Raw genomic sequence first — 15,284 nt, 5'->3', positions numbered from 1 at the left:
TCGAGGAGTTCTAGCCTCTGAGATCAGAGTTCTAGCAGCTGGAATTTTTTTCATGGCGTATGATACTAAGTTTGAAAATTAGTGCATCATGACTCTTCTTGTATGCTCTGCTGGCACTTTTTTGAGAGTTCTGGTCTAGTTAATGGCTTTGTTCAATAGGTATGTTAATAATCTTTAAGAAATCGAGGAGTTCTAGCCCCTGAGATGAGAGTTCTAGCAGCTGGAAATTTTTTAGTAACTTGTGATTTTTAAGTTTTAAAATTTACCGTTTATGACTCTTCTTGTATGCTCTGCTGGCACTTTTTTGAGAGTTCTGGTTTAGTTGATGGCTTTGTTTTATAGCTTTGTCAATAATATTTAAGAAATCGAGGAGTTCTAGCCTCTGAGACCAGAGTTCTATCAGCTGGAATTTTTTTCATGGCTTATGATAATAAGTTTGAAAATTAGTGTATCATGACTCTTCTTGTATGCTCTGCTGGCACTTTTTTGAGAGTTCTGGGCTAGTTTATAGTTTTATTTTATAGCTATTTTAATAATCTTAAAGAAATCGAGGAGTTCTAGCCCCTGAGATGAGAGTTCTAGCAGCTGGAATTTTTTTCATGGCGTATGATAATAAGTTTGAAAATTAGTGTATCATGACTCTTCTTGTATGCTCTGCTGGCACTTTTTTGAGAGTTCTGGGCTAGTTAATGGCTTTGTTTCATAGCTATGTTAATAATCTTTAAGAAATTGAGGAGTTCTAGCCCCTGAGAAGAGAGTTCTAGCAGCTGGAATTTTTTTAGTAACTTGTGATTTTTAAGTTTGAAAATTTATCGTTTATGACTCTTCTTGTATGCTCTGCTGGCACTTGTTTTTGAGTTCTGGGCTAGTTAATGGCTTTATTTTTTAGCTTTGTCAATAATATTTAAGAAATCGAGGAGTTCTAGCCTCTGATATCAGAGTTCTATCAGCTGGAATTTTTTTCATGGCTTATGATAATAAGTTTGAAAATTAGTGTATCATGACTCTTCTTGTATGCTCTGCTGGCACTTTTTTGAGAGTTCTGGGCTAGTTAATGGCTTTGTTTCATAGCTATGTTAATAATCTTAAAGAAATCGAGGAGTTCTAGCCCCTGAGATGAGAGTTCTAGCAGCTGGAAATTTTTTAGTAACTTGTGATTTTTAAGTTTTAAAATTTACCGTTTATGACTCTTCTTGTATGCTCTGCTGGCACTTTTTTGAGAGTTCTGGTTTAGTTGATGGCTTTGTTTTATAGCTTTGTCAATAATATTTAAGAAATCGAGGAGTTCTAGCCTCTGAGACCAGAGTTCTATCAGCTGGAATTTTTTTCATGGCTTATGATAATAAGTTTGAAAATTAGTGTATCATGACTCTTCTTGTATGCTCTGCTGGCACTTTTTTGAGAGTTCTGGGCTAGTTTATAGCTTTATTTTATAGCTATGTTAATAATATCTAAGAAATCGAGGAGTTCTAGCCCCTGAGATTGGAGTTCTAGCAGCTGGAAATTTTTTAACAACTTTTGGTGGGAAGTTTGAAAATTTATTGTTTATAACTATTCTTCTATGCTCTGCTGGGACTTCTTTGTAAGTTCTGGGCTAATTAGTAGCTTTATTTTATAGCTTAGTTAATGAGCTATAAGAAATCGTAGAGTTCTAGGTTCTGAGATTAGAGTTCTAGCTGCTAGAATTTTTTTAAATTACTTATGATGACTAAATTCGAAAATTTATTGATTTTTTCATTCGACTTTTTTTAGGTTTATATGCCAGAACTATCATTATAAAGTATGAGGAACTATAGAACTGAGATACGTGCGTACAGAGAACTCTTTTTTTTTCGCTTTGCTCGAAAATGATCTGCTACCGGAAGTTAGCAGAGCATTATTTCAACTGCGATTTTTTTAGTAAAAACGCCAGAACTATCTTTAAAAAGTATCAGGAACTATAGAACTCTTCTGCATGCGAAGGGAACTCCTTTTTATTTTTGATCTGCTGGCATATGCTCTGCTAAGTTCACGGGCACCTGTAAAAATAAGCTGTGTCCTTATGCTAAAGGCCGTTTTACGCCAGGAAAACAGTGTGATACTAAGGTATGCCACGGGGCTGCCTGTTACAATAAGGTCCAAATTGTAGCAATAAAAAAACGGAACGAAAGAATGTCTTACCGTAATATTTCAATTCTACAGCACAAAATTGTCTCAGCATAAAACAGTCTACCGCATGCTTCTTAAGGTCGCATGTTGTTGCTCCGGCGTAAAACAGCCTTTATTGGTATGTACAGCTCGAACGGATACAATTTATCTCTACCGATAAAATAATAGATACTCATTAATTTTATGAAAACGATCACAGAAACAATAGCATAAAAGATTTTTTATTATTTAACTTATATTGAAAAGTCGTTTAATATAATACACTAACGAATGTTAGCCAGCTATAGTATTACGAAATAGACAGTCAGCAACATTATTTTGCATAGGTAAGTAGTTATCTAATGCTGATTGAACAATATCGTTCTGTATGCCTATACATATGTATAACATGAAACATGTTATTGTCATATTGAAACAGCACCTACCATGCTTCAATGAATCAGGATTATTGGATTTTGGTATACACCTACCTATCCACGAGTATCTATGCTGAAGTATTTGGTAAACAGAAGAAGATTATCATTAGGTAATTTGAACTATACTCGATATCCGTACATTTAAATAAATAAATATAAATAAATTATTTATCGTTCAAAAACATAGGCACACACATTCATACCTATCTTCTACTACTACCATTCAGACTTGTACCACCCGGCATAATTATACTACGCTTGAATTTTTCTGAAGTTTCATTTCGGTTTCATTATTATTGGTCTATGTTATTGGTCAACTACTATTAGACAATACTGGTCAAGTGTTATAGTGCGTTTCATCGAATAGTACCTATGGCGTTATGTTGACTCCCCTGTCTGTTAGGTGGTCATTGGCACCATATTGGCATGAAAAGACGCAGATTTTGTTTATTTTCATTTGATTTTCATTTCATTCATTCAGAAAAATCAAATGAAAATAAACGAATTCTGCGTCTTCTTATGCAAATATGGTGCCAATGAGTTGGACAGACAGGGGAGCCAACATAACGCCATAGGTACTATTCGATGAAACGCACTAAAGTCGGACTCGCATATCAAGGGTTCTGTACCATCATACGAGTAAAAGGACGTTTTAAATTTTTTTGTGATGTATCCACAATTTCACGATTTATGGATTTTTCTCTTTTCTTGTGCTTTCCGGGTTCCTTTTTTCTCTGGAGATACTGAACCCTAAAAATGCTCAAAAACCAGGCAATATTAAAATCTTTAGACAGCAATAGAAGCCTTCAACTTGATAGCCGAAACTTTTGTAAAATTAGAATCTCAGCATCGCTAAATGGATTATGGTTACATTTTCACTGTCTTAATTCCGAGAGCAAGTTGAGGTAAATTTAATTTGCGTAAAGTATCAAACAGCTGAGAACTTCGGGGAAAACGCCGGTAGTTAATAGGCATTACAACGCTGCTACAAGTACCTACGAAGTGTCGAAGTATAGGTATCTGTGGTAGGTGTGTTCATTCATCTATACCCAATGGGATTAGAAATTTACCACATGCGATCCGATATTCGGTACACGTTAAATGTAATTAAAATGTGGCTCGATATCGTTGGGAACAATTTGATGAGCATATTAATTCGTATATTTCACGTACATCCATCAGCATATATGCGTCCACTGCTGGAAAACCCGCTACAAAAAAGCGCGCCACCGTATACCAGCCTCTGCGTGATGCGTTTCTCATCCTCCCACTCCCTCCCACCATTTAAGTTTGTCGATCCAGCGGGCTGAAGTCATCCATCCCACACTATGCTTACTGGTACGCAGTCTACACTCCCAAACGCATATCTGCCATAACATTCAGTTCTGCAATAGACATGCCTTGCCCACTACCAACTCAGCTTGCTAGTCTTCAAGGCTATTACAATATGTCTGTTACTTTGTTTCTACAACATACTACGAAGATTACTTTCAATTTTTTTAAGCTTAGATACATCCTAATTAGTTCCTCTATGTTGAGTACAGTTCTAAAGCCGTAGCTTCTTAAATTCATACAAGTTTTACCAATTTCCTGTAGAAAGATATAAGTTAAAGTAGGTATGGCAAAGAAATGGAACTAAGTGTCTGTACAAGGTTGTCACGGACACAGAGAAATGTAAGATGACTTGCAACATGTTACAAAGACTAAAAGGGTACAAACTATTGGTGACTTGCAAGTGCTGAACGGCCAAAGGTATTGTAAAAATATGTAAGTAGTCACGGCTATTCTGCTCATACAAAAAATCTTTTTTGTGACTTTAATATTTTATTTTATCTTTATGTATAAATAAATCACACTAATATTATAAAGGCGAAAGTTTGTATGTGTGTGTGTGTGTGTGTGTGTGTGTGTGTATGTTTGTTACTCCTTCACGCAAAAACTACTGGACGGATTTGGCTGAAATTTAGAATGGAGATAGATAATATCCTTGATTAGCACATAGGCTACTTTTTATCCCGGAAAATCAAAGAGTTCCCACGGGATTTCAAAAAACCTAAATCCACGCGGGCGAAGTCGCGGGCATCGGCTAGTAAATAAATAAATCTTTATTATCTTAAGAAAACAGTGGTTACAAACTTTAGTGTGAGGCCCTGCATCTTGATGAAGTGAAAACTGTTATGTTAGTGTGTGTGTGTATATGTATATGTAATATGTATGTATAGTATGTATATTTATATTAAGTACACAAGAGAATAATATGTTACGAAAGAAAGAACTAGATAATAAATAGATTGTTGCTTTGATACTATGTATTACCTAGATAGGTAGGTACTATCGTTATTACCTTAGATATTGCTACTAAATTACTATGTAGCACACTCGTATATTTTTATCGCGATCATAATAATACTATCAAGCGATCAATCAATTGCTAACACGTTTCGGTGTACGAATTTGTGTTACTGTCAGGCAATTTTACTTTTAATTGAGGTAAACATTTGTCATAATTAGTAAAATATTACGTTGTATTTACTTTAAAAGGCTCCAATACATAATCTGAAATCACGGGAAAATTTAGGAATAAAATAATGGTAAGTAATAAATAATTATAAACTACTTTATAATTATTTAAGTCATTAGAAACTCAAATTCTTTGTAAGGGCGGTTAAGGACTAGCGCTTCTTCTGCGCGTATTTCTCGTGTAGGTATACGCGCTTAAACGATAAAAGCGCGTGATTGTGTTCATTCCGCGTGTTCACTCAAACCAGTGGTTACGTCAATAGCAATATAGATTCCAACGAAGAAACGGCTCGCGTGCATACGAGCCTATAGTTTGACAAAAGACGCGAACAAAAACGGGCTTATACGCGCAAAGAAAAACGCTAATCTGAAATTATACACATAGTTTACAGTTTTTACATGGTAAAGTTCGAGACACTTTCAAGGTTATAGTTTCAATGTCCGTACCAAAAACGATCTTTTGTCGTCGTATTTCTATAGCCATTTTGATTCTGACTTTTGCTAAGAGTGTATGGTAAGTTAGAATTAGTAGGAATAAGCTTGTAAATTGTAATGCATTTTGACTTTTTAAAATTATATAAAACCGAAATTGACGAAATAACATTAAATGTTATAGAGAAACAGTTTACCATAAAGAATAAGGTTTTTTTGCCCAGTAAAAAATTAAGTAGTCAGTGTTGATAATGAAAAAGTAAAAAGTGATCAATTAAAGTAGCTATAGAACTGTTATCGTTATAAGGAGAGATCCAAAAAGAGTGTACTTGGCTTTTATTCAGACTTGCTTTACTTAGGAATAATAATGAGACAGATTTATGCCAAAACTTTATGTCGAAACAGCAAGGTCTAAGTACGCTCAATATGTAGATCATGAGTGTCCCCCGCATTATTCCAAGTAAACCCCTAAACCTCTTCAATTTTCTGATTAATAGAAGATGGTCACTACCCTCAGTAAAAAGGAATAAGGCGCAATCTCCACGGGCAAGGCAATCGCAACGAGTCTGGCCTACTATCGTCAACTGCGGTAGTATCGCCCTATGAAAATTCGTGTTTAAGAGTTGTGTCGACTTTGGTGGCACCGTGATTCTCTCGTCCGTGGAGTCGCCTAAGACGCAGATAGAGAGACTATCATCTTACGTATTACCTAAATATGGACGTTATACCTATAAAGCTACCTAATAGCACTTACAGACTTCATAAAAATATAATTACCCTCATAGCAGCGGACGATTACGTACTTTATATTGTTTTACAATGTTAAGACATTAGGTACTTATTGTGAAGGATCTTGGAATTGAAAAAAGTGAGACATTACAGAAATTAGCTCTTACACACAGAGACATTATGGTTTTGTTATACAGGTTGGATAGTCAATAAAAACGTTTGCGGGAAAATGGTTTTCATAGCAATAGGTAGGTAAGTATATTATGGAGTAACAAGCATAAATTAAAAATTTATAACACCCCCGACAAGTGAAGCTTACAGTAACTAGAAAAGAACTGATAACTTTAAAACGCCTGAACCGATTTTATTGGATTATAACTAAGAACACTCTCGATCAAGCCACCTTTCAAACAAAAAAACTAAATTAAAATCGGTTCATTAGTTTAGGAGCTACGATGCCGAAGACAGATACACAGATACACGCGTCAAACTTATAACACCCTTCTTTTTGGGTCGGGTGGTTAATAATAGGGTACTGTTACATTCATCTTTTTGTTCTGCGTATTACTGAGTTTACTGTAACCATAACGATCGAAATTGTATGCATAGATTTTCAATAAGATAACTGAAACGCCACTGGATTTTTAAAGCAAGTAATAAATTAAAATCAGCTGTCAAAGAACAAAATAGATTGCTAAAATCAAGTTGGCAAATATGAGAGAATGTATGCAAAAGTTAGTTAGATTTCATTTTCAGTGCAAGAACTTTACCTTGATATACTTACCTACTTAATTTAGTTCGCAAAAGGTCAAGTAGATATTTCTAATAACTAGTTTAAAGACTCTAATAATCCAAAATGCATTCTTAATTTACCGATTTCCAATTTCATAATATTCAGAGTTATCGGATTCTATTCAATGACGACGATTTTCCGTTCAATGTTAGCGCGCTGCTATCCACCAATTATAATATTATGTTTTATTGCCTGGAAAATTGCTTTCTGATATTAGAAAATTAAAAACTACGTAAAAAGTAGAAACCTCACTTAACAATAATTTTAAATTGGAAAATAGTAGATAGATAGATAGATAGAACACTTTATTGCACACAAAAGCACATGTAAAGGATCACAACACAGAAAGAAGAAAACAGAAAAAACAATTGTGTGCAAAGGCGGCCTTATTGCTTGGAGAAATCTCTACCAGGCAACCTTTGCTGAAAGAAAAAGTGCTAGTGTTGGATAGTACCAAGTCTATATACTATACAACTATGTATAGGTATACTATAGTACTATGTATAAGTAGGAATCGAACTATATACTTCTTTAAAATAACACTGAAGTAGTATTTAGTAGCAAAAATGAACTAGCTATATATGGCAAGTAGATAAAAAACTAGATAGTTAGGTACCTTCACAATATTCTACCACATTCATGAGTAAATTTTGACAAAACTAAATAGATCAATCTACTTTCACTTTGAATAATAATAATTAAAAAAATATTTATCTCGTAGTGGAAGGTCAACTACGTCAGCTAATCAATGAGTACAAAAAATACCACCAATTTATAACAATCACGATGTTGGTTAAATAATTTTTGTTACTTTACCGACTAAGAGTTCAATGACAATACAATACCCCGTATAATAATATGTACGAGTGCGTTGAATCTGCTTAGCTGTTCATTTATGACTCGAGACGAGAAATGATCGTTAAAATTCAGAGGTAAGTAAATAGCTAATACTGTTACGGAAAACTTATGAGCATCTATAAGAGTAATTTAAGACTCCCTTCGGCGGTGTTCCTAATATATTTTAACGCGGGGTTATTCAAGGGGCAGATCAACAAATTCCTGAAAGGCCTGGCTGGCTGGCCTGGCTTTGGTGCTGCAAATGTTCATGGGCAGCGATGATCTCTTCATTAGGTAACCCGTTTGCTCGCAATTAAAAATAACTCAAAATTTAAAAAAAAAACCCGACACAAACACCTATATAAGCAAACTAAAAAAGAGCTGATAACTGTCAAACGGCTGAACCAATTTTCTTCGATTATAGCTAAGAACACTCTCGATCAAGCTACCTTTCAAACAAAAATAAATTAAAATCGGTTCATTCATTTAGGAGCTACGATGCCACAGATACACAGATACACACGTCAAACTTATAACACCCCTCTTTTTGGATCGGGGGTTAAAAAATACGACGGAATTGCACGCGGTTATAAAACTGTGCAGATCTTTGTTAGGTACATTGCTGCGGTCATATCACCACCAGTCTCATAGATCCTAAAGGTAGACTTCCGTGTATCATAACATAGTTTCTGCGATTTTATCGAGTTCGCAAACCATTTCAGTTTCATTTGCTAACGTTCAAACGGCGCGTGAAAATATCACCATGAATGAGTACCTACTCACCTACAGGCCAGTACATCGCAAACGTTTTTAACCCCCGATTCAAAAAGAGCGGTGTTATAAGTTTTGTCGTGTGTATCTGTGTATCTGTGGCATCGTAGCTCCTAAACTAATGAACCGATTTTAATTTAGGTAGTTTTTTTATGTTTGAAAGGTGGCTTGATCAAGAGTGTTCGGTTCAGCCGTTTGAAAGCTATCATCAGCTCTTTTCTAGTTAATACTGTAACCTTCACTTGTCGGGAGCGTCTAAAATTTTTAATTTACACTTGTCTCACAGAAATAAATATGCAAATAGAGTAAGTATATATTTACTTATTTAATTTCTAAAAAGGTCAACTTATTTGCAAATCAAGTAGTATCAAAACAATCTTTATTGGTGTAAATTGGCCCCCTTTTAGAAGTCACTTTGACGAATGAAATAAGATTATATTATTTCCTTTTTACGGGAATTTTTTATAGAATAATTTTCGTGTTTGTACTTAATGCTATTTTAATGTGATGTAAGAATTGAATGATAGCGAATTAAATTTATGTAGGTATGCGCTTGACGACTATCATCACACTAATATTATAAAGGCGAAAGTTTGTATGTGTGTGTGTGTGTGTATGTTTGTTACTCCTTCACGCAAAAACTACTGGACGAATTTGGCTGAAATACGGAATGGAGATAGATAATATCCTGGATTAGCACATAGGCTACTTTTTATCCCGGAAAATCAAAAAGTTCCCACGGGATTTAGAAAAACCTAAATCCACGCGGACGAAGTCGCAGGCGTCAGCTAGTGCCTAATAAAAAGCAATGATTAGGTCTAGATTGGAGCACACGTACCTAAAAGATGCCTATATTCACTCTTGCCTAACCTAACGATATTTTCCTTCGTGATATTTAAACCCAAATAACTCCAAAAAGTTAGACGTGCGTGCCTGGAATCGAATCTCCGACTACACGAAAAACGTTGATAGCCTAGTGGTTAACACGTCCGCCACCTATTCATGGTACGCCCCCGCTATATTTACCTTAATAAATACCTGCACAGTATAATTACCTCTTCCTTTTTAATTAAACGTAGAACTAGTGATGAAATGAGTAAGACAATGGTCTATCGGCCTGGTATTTAAACCTAACCTTAAGTTGATAATTTAGTCCACCCCTAGGGCTCTAGCTCTAGAACTCTAGAACTCAAAAACTCAAAACTCAAATCATTTATTCAAAATAGGTACTGTTGTAGATTTCTAAGGTGATAATATAATATTATACTGGTGATAATTAATTACGTAAACTTTAAACTAAAGCTACGAGGGTTCAAAACCGTTGAGTTAAGCAAGTAAACGCTAGGTAACTTGTAATATTATCTAACTAACAAGGTAAAGTACCTATTAGAACGAGTAAATCAAAACACTATTCCAAGAGCATTACTGACACCGCTAAGACGGCTTTATAACGGGTAGCAAAACATAGCAACCACGCTGACGAACATAATGTTAATATTTCAGTTCGTTTATAGTTTATACATTTACTTTGTAAACAGATTAGGGGTTTTGACGACTCTGACCCTGTGGTGTGCAGCGTTGTAAGTCGAAGGTCCTTGGTTCAACATCTGGTTGAACTTATAACATCTAAATTGCTTCAAGTAACTGAACTAAAATGACAGATCCAATTGTATTGCTATGCCTTTTCATAATGTTCCATGCAGAACCTGTTTAAAACACGTGTTACGTGTAAGCGCTTGACCACAATCACATCTGATGGAAAGTGATGATGTGGTCTAAGATGGGACGCGTTTACCTAGAAGTTGCCTATTCACTCTTGTTTTAAAGATACCCGGATCGTAATTGTTTTAAACCTTTAAGATGTTTTATCAGTTTGAGATTATGGAATCGGCTTAACTTACAACCCTGGGTAAAACACCCAATTAGAGATTAAGCTACTCAGCGTTCCAGCACGATACTGTGTTGTGATCGATTATATTAATTGTATGGGAAGATCGGATTGGTATGGTAAGTACACAAAATTAAAAAAAGTTAGTATTTAGCTTATTCTTTGTTTTGTGAGTACATCAGGTAGGTGTCTAATGTATTCTGTTGTATGGGTTTCATAAATTCTCATACAAGATGTATAGTTTATGTATTGCATGTTAGCGCGCTTCTATCTTTGACTGCATTATGGTAATTTACAATTTCATGACCTCAGTCGAGCGCACTTGTAACCCAATAAAATATATCAAGTGATTCACATTAAGGACCTCGTCTGTACAGACGGGGTCCATACTTGTATAGTTTAGCTAACTTGTTACAAATAACTACAAACTTGACATTGGCTAATCTTTGTAAAGCCAGACGAGAGAGAAAATAAAATATATTACACTAAGATATCCGATGCAAAAATATTGAACTAGGTTTATTGAAATATTAATTTGTCTAAAAATGTGAAAGATGGTCTTTTTTCTTCTTTATATGCATTTTACTTTGAAAGGTAAAACAATATAAATAACATTATATTATGCGTTTAATATTGAAGAAAATAGCATATTATTAGAATACTCAATACGTGATTAAAATTAATGTGGTAGGTACTCTACATTATAAAACTGCATAAAAAGGATCGATCTATTTAAAGATGCAGCGCTAATATTTACAGTAACAATTTATTCTACAGAAAGCTTTGCCATCGCTAGAAACCTACAAAGCTGTAGTTACTGCCAATCAAGTTATTAGTCTGTTGTAACCATTCTTTATAGAAGACAATAGGTATTGATCTAACATTAATAATTCTTAGATAGAGCGTCTAATTTTAAACTGTATCTTCACTTAACATTAGACAAGATCATATTAAAAAAAATAGTTCAACAACACTATAATCTATACGTTTAATAAATAAAATTGGAGTGTCTGTCTGTAATTTCGAAATAACTACCGCATATTAAGGTCATATGGTTATTTGAACGATACTATAACTGAATCACACGTTTTTAAAATTTTTGTCTGTCTGTCTGTCTATCTGTCTGTTTGTCTGTCTGTCTGTCTGTCTGTCTGTCTGTTTGAAAAGGCTAATCTTGGGAACGGCTGAACCGATTTTGACGGGATTTTCACAGACAAGTAGAGAATTGACCAGGGAGTAACATAGGCTACTTTTTTAACCGACTTTCAAAAAAGGAGTTGTGTTTTTCTACCTATGTACACTGAAATCTCCGAGATTTCTGAACCGATTTGCGTCATTTCTTTTTTAATCGATAGAGGAACTTTGCGACATTGTTTCATAAAAAATTTGGAGTCCAACTCCTCAATCCTGATGCTGCAGGGGATCTGACCAATCCACGCGGGCGAAGCTGCGGGCATCAGCTAGTATGTAATAAACATAGATATGATAAACCTTAACCTTTATGTGACGACATGAAAACACTAGGTATATAAGTAATTCAAGAGACATATATACAAAAAGTATCATCGTGCCTGTAGTATCGTGATTAGTTCTCCTTTGGTGCAACGATCCGTTTCTATATTGAGGTATAGTACCTACGTTTCGCTGTAAGATTTCCAATTCTAGACATCTCTCTGCATTATACTTAGCTTAAGAGTGCTGGCCTGAATACTATAGGTCACACAAAACAATATACTTAAGTATAGTCTCTTGCGGCGATTAAGGAAAAAGTTTACATTATGAAAAGCAAATTATAAAAAAAATGTATTTATTTAAAGACAGTAAAGTACCTTAAAGAATCTTGAACCACGAATACATATAAAAATAGAGTGTGTTATTTTGGAATTACAATAATTGATGAAAAGTTTGAAGAAATCATAGATTTAATTTTATTGGGGCCCAAGAGGTTCAGAGAAGCTTGTAAAGTCTTATTAAGTTTGAATAAGTAAAATTTTACTTCTTCCTTTTATCAAAAGATATTCCAAACATTTGTTTTTAAAGATATATGAAATCTGAATATATGAAGTGTATCTAAGTATTATGAAATCTGTATTTATACAAGTGTAAATTAAAAATTTATAACAGCCCCGACACGTGAAGGTTACAGTAACTAGAAAAGAGCTGATAACTTTCAAACGGCTGAACCGATTTTCTTGGATTATAGCTAAGAACACTCTCGATCAAGGCACCTTTCAAACAAAAAAAAATATCTAAATTAAAATCAGTTAATTCGTTTAGGCGCTACGATGCCACAGACAGATACACAGATACACAGATACACACGTCAAACTTATAACACCCCTCTTTTTGGGTCGGGGGTTAAAAAGGGAACTTCAAAGCCCAAGGAAAGCTCAAACCACTAAAGCTAGAAACTTGTCCAACGTAGCGCACGACTCAAAAGAGGCAGCGGCGCATGTTCTTTAGCCGGAGCCACTTAATATGCGCTAAGGATAGCCACCCAGGGAGGTTTTGTAGGTAGAAATTCCACAATATAACCCGATCGTTTCCCAAAGAGATTTCCCCACCGTTAACAAAAAAAGTCTAAAAACTTGAATGTTAACACGTAGGTTCTTTCTATAGATCTCCAGTAAGAAATTATTTTGAGAGATTCCACCTGAGCGACGCTGAGGCGCGATTCCACGCTGAGGCGGTTCAGTTAGCACAAAATGAATATCTAAAACAGGTATATTTTAAGTTATACTTTGTTCGACATCAACTCATTATTTAAGCCACTTAACCTTGCTCTATTCGTAAAACCTTTGTACCTACGCATTCATTATGAAAATGTGAATTACGCAGTAATAATTAATTTTATATATCAGACAAATTTTGAGTGTTACATGTATTAACAGAAAATCCTCGGACCATATGAGCAAACAATTAGACAGAAAGATTTTTTATTCAAAATATAAACTTGAATCATCAAATGCATCTGTTTTAGAATGCTCTTACTACCAAGAAGAACCAGCAAGAAACTCAGCGGTTGCTGTTTAAAAAAAAATTATAGGTGAGGTGGATAAGTGCACAAGAAAAGCACTTTTTTATTTTTTATACCATAGAACTAGGAATATTTTACGTCATATTATCTGCGGTATCTTTTATTATACTAAATTAAAATTGACGTTACAAAAAGAGAGAAGGTGGTATTTCTTTAAATGAACATTTTTATTATGATGACGACATCATAACAAAATATTCATGAAACCTTGAAATTTAATATCGCTTTTACGATACTAAGTAAAACGATAAAAAACCATAACTTCAAAAACATGACAATCATATTTGCACCTTTAGCGTTTCCATTTTAAATTTAATTTTTGGTCATAAATAATTTTCTGAAACCTAAATAAGTTCTGTGCCAAATAATACCAAATTTATTTTAACTATTTAAGTGGTTGAACTAAATAGCAGCATATAATACAAACATTGATAGAATAATTAACACGTACCTATTTACTGAAGTTAATATAACTCTTAAGTGTTTTAAACTTAGGAGATTAGGAAGATTTTAAATTAATTGAAAATAACAAATTTAATTAAAGTGGAAGTCTCAGAAGAGTATATAGTTTTGTGGAATAATTTGAGCACATGACGCCAATAAATAACTTACTCGTACAATAAACGACGACAGCGATATATTCCAGATCAGCCGACGACACTTCAGAAACTCGATCAGATATTTAAATATGAAAACATCGGTATCCAAACTTAGTTCGCGATGCCATAAACTTCTGTCTTCCTCCATTGAGATGACAAATTCTTGTTTATCAGTTTTCCGGATTTCAGTTCTGTCCCCACGGAATTAGAACATGCGTGTTCGTATAAGATTGTTATATTGATATTGAGGTATTAATCTTGATAAGTAGATTAAACTGCGGCTCATCTCAAGGTTGATTTTGATAAGCAGAGCATGTAACAGTTGCTGAAACTTCCTTCAATAATGGGGCAACATTATGTGCATACGTACAAGTTTTAAGGTTAAACTTTGTACGTTTGTTTTACAATCCAATGTTATACTGTCCAATAAAACACTTGAATATATTTTCATTAAAATGAAGATATTATTTCATATTCTAATTGCCTGTTCAATTTCCGATGTTTTTATTGGATCTTTTGTAAGCGAAATTCATTTTCTAATTGAATTTCCCTTGCTTTTTTCAGTTTGATTTGAAGATAAATTGTGTAGGATATTGGAATACGTCAATTGCAAACAGCGTATGTCGAAGTCGCATCGCTATTATCACAGGTAATTTATTCGTAAACAAAAGGCACACTGTAACAACGTAGCTGTTACGTTTCAAAAACATGTGACAAAAGGTGTCATTAGTGACAGAATGTCTGTCTGCGATACAAAAATACGCGTACCTATAATCATCGAAAACGACGATCTTGAATTTTGATCGTTATCCAAATTCACTTGGGCACACTACATTATGTAAACAATATGGACGTTTATTTCGTTACTTTATTTATTTTATTGCTGTTTTTATTGTTGTTCGAGTACACGTTTTGGGGGGTCAGGTTCGGGAGGGAGTAACACAGTGTAGAGGCTGTACGGAGCATGTGTTTACCTGAGGGTTAAGCCGGCAGAAGCGAGAGCGGAAAGGGCGGCGGTTTGCGGGCGGCGGCGGGCCGCAGTACGCGTGTGGCCGCAATTGCCAACTGAATATGACTGCCGCTGCCACCGCCGCCGTCCGCCGCGCTTTCATCG

The 15,284-nt window shown here is 34.7% G+C and overlaps 1 protein-coding gene and 1 long non-coding RNA gene across 10 annotated transcripts in view; one reads left to right on the top strand and one right to left on the bottom strand.

Moving 5' to 3' along the window:
* Positions 1-15,284, bottom strand: part of LOC123866919 (cAMP-specific 3',5'-cyclic phosphodiesterase) — a 600,070-nt gene that overhangs the window by 292,600 nt on the left and 292,186 nt on the right. The window lies entirely within an intron of this gene.
* LOC123866928 lies at positions 2,169-13,245 on the top strand. The gene is made up of 3 exons (XR_006796283.1): positions 2,169-2,227; positions 9,570-9,571; positions 13,234-13,245. It is a non-coding gene; the product is annotated as an uncharacterized LOC123866928 (long non-coding RNA).

Source organism: Maniola jurtina, chromosome 7, assembly GCF_905333055.1.
Source record: "Maniola jurtina chromosome 7, ilManJurt1.1, whole genome shotgun sequence".
NCBI lineage: Eukaryota > Metazoa > Arthropoda > Insecta > Lepidoptera > Nymphalidae > Maniola > Maniola jurtina.
The sequence above is the reverse complement of the archived record's forward strand: the minus strand, read 5'-3'. Positions and strand labels throughout refer to the sequence as shown.